The 2,591-nt window shown below is 28.8% G+C and overlaps 1 pseudogene; it reads left to right on the top strand.

The window, feature by feature from the left end:
• Positions 1–1,627: 1,627 nt before the first annotated feature.
• Positions 1,628–2,261, top strand: LOC150031785 (uncharacterized; annotated as a pseudogene).
• The last annotated feature ends 330 nt before the right edge of the window (positions 2,262–2,591 follow it).

The raw sequence follows: 2,591 nt of genomic DNA, 5'->3' as shown, positions 1-2,591 counted from the left end.
AAATAATAATAATAATAATTTAAGTGAGTATTTTACAAATCGAAGATAAACAATATGCCAAAAATAAATTTTATCATGTTAAAAATTATTAAAATCACATAGAATTCCCTTTTTTGTTTTCAATTAGATGGAGAGAAACTTTATCACTCTCAAACAAGAAATTTTTGTTTCCAATTCTACGGTATTATTTATACCTTTTCTCACTCTCAAACAAGAAAATACAATAAAAAGAATTTAAGAGTTATTTAGTAAACTAAAACTTAAATTATTTTATAATTAAAAAAGTTACATTTTTTTTAGTACAATAACTTTGATGGTGGTTGATCGAACCTCCGATTTCTAAGGAGAAAGATCATGTCAATAATGCTGAACTAAATTTATTGGACAAAAATAAGATCTTTAACGGAGGTTAGGATTTCAACTCTTCTAATATTTCGTCTAAAAAAATCCCTACCATGTGTGCGATGTGGCCATTGATGGGCTATAAGTATAACGTTACTTCAATTAACTAAAACATGAGAGGGACATCTTGGCTTTGTTGCCAACATATTTATTGAATAAGCTTTTAATATATATTCTATTCACACAGCTAATTTTTTTTCCTTTTTTAAATACTTTGTGGTAATTAGAAAAAACTTAGGCCATCCAAATGGAAAGGATTGAAGCCTCACGACTCATATTTGGTTGGCTTTAATTTGAAAATCAAGAACGTAAGATTTTTTAAGGCTAAATTCAAAAAGATAATATATATATCTATATATATTTATTTATTTTAAAATGTTGCACAACTAACATTGAAATAAAAACGCTGGTTATTTTTTATTTATTAATTTTTAATGAAATAAGATGCAGTAGTTACATGAAAATATGTTGCCACAATATTGTAAGAGGGGCATATCCAAAGAGAAGCCAACAGTTGCTCCTTTAAATTGGATTTGCCTGAGCGTTGAGATGAGAATTCTTAAGCTTATCGAAACAGTTTATGCCACGTGTTTAGGGTCAAATTCTTGTTGATGCATTATAATTTTTTAACTTTTTTTTTTTTTAATTCCACAAATCTTATTTTAAATTTTACTTTTAAAAAATGGCTAGTTACCAAATATTATTCTTTCAATTTCATCTATAACTCTTCAACATATATATTGATATATCTATTATGAATATTATAATAATAAATATATGTTCATTGCTTAGTGTCCAAAAACCATGTGTCACTCTTACGGTTGTCTATGTAAGTTCACATCTTACTTGCCACTTTGGCATTTGGTGGATCTTAAAATCACACATACATTGGTGAGTTTCTCTTCAAAATTTCATTAATTTTCATATTATCCAATTTTACAATTTTAATTATTTTAAATTTTTAGTTATTTTATTTTATATATTTAATATCATTATATAAATATAATATTATATTATAATTTCTTTATATCTGTGTTCCCTTCGTGCTCTTCAATTTTACAACATATTACCAACACAAGCTCCTGTTGTTTTCTCCGCAAAGATAGGTTCTAAAGATATGTCGATTTTTTCCTCTTCGATATAATTAATAAATTTAATGTTATTTTGCATATTCAATATCTATTAAATTTCTAACATAAATACAATAATTTATAATAGTGCTGCCATGACAAATCTCACAAAATTAGAATTTTTCGCCCTTGATATTGACGACAATAATTATTTGTCATGGGCACTTGATGCCAAAATCCACCTGGACGCTATGAATCTTCGGGAGACTATCAAAGAAGGAAATATGACATCCAGTCAGGACAAAAAAAAAGCTATGATTTTCCTTCGACATCATATCCACGAGGTTGAAAATTGAGTATCTTACAATAAAAGATCTTCGTATCTTGTGGAAAAATTTGAAAGAGAGGTATGATCATAAAAAAATAGTTATTCTTCCTAAAGCTCGTTATAAGTGGATGCACTTGAGGCTACAAGATTTCAAATCAGTAAGTGATTACAACTCCGCATTATTTAAAATAAGTAAACAAAGAAAAATTAATGATTATGATATGCTAGAGAAGATATTTTCTACATTCCATGTCTCAAAGATGCTCCTGTAACAGCAATATCGAGAGAAATGTTTTAAACAATATTCTAAACTAATTTCATGTTTTCTCATGGCAGAACAAACTAACAAATTATTGATGAAAAACCACAAATCTCGACCAATTGGAACAACACCATTCCCTGAAGTGAATGTTATGAATATTAATAATCGTGGTCGAGGTCGTGGTCGTGGTCGTGGTTGAGATCATGACCGTGGTAGAGGAAGAAATAATTATTATTTTTGTGGTGGTTGTTCTAATCATTTAAATTTCAAAAGAACCACATAAAATGATTATCACAAAGGAAAAGCTCCATAAGATAGAAGTTCAAAGAGTGTTGAAAATAAATGCTTCTGATGCGGAATGACTGGGCATTGGTTACGTATCTGCCGTACGTCAAACCACTTAGTTGACCTCTATCAAGTCTCCCTAAAGAAAAAAGAGAAAAACATGGAAGCAAATTTTGCATACCAGGATAATGACATATTTGACCCATCCCACATGACAAATTTGGATGTGGTGGAATTTTTTGAA

The sequence above is a fragment of the Benincasa hispida genome, chromosome 12 (genome assembly GCF_027475165.1).
Source record: "Benincasa hispida cultivar pf3 chromosome 12, pf3_genome.v1.1, whole genome shotgun sequence".
Taxonomy (NCBI): domain Eukaryota; kingdom Viridiplantae; phylum Streptophyta; class Magnoliopsida; order Cucurbitales; family Cucurbitaceae; genus Benincasa; species Benincasa hispida.
Note: the sequence above shows the minus strand (reverse complement) of the source record. Positions and strands in the feature narration are given on the sequence as shown.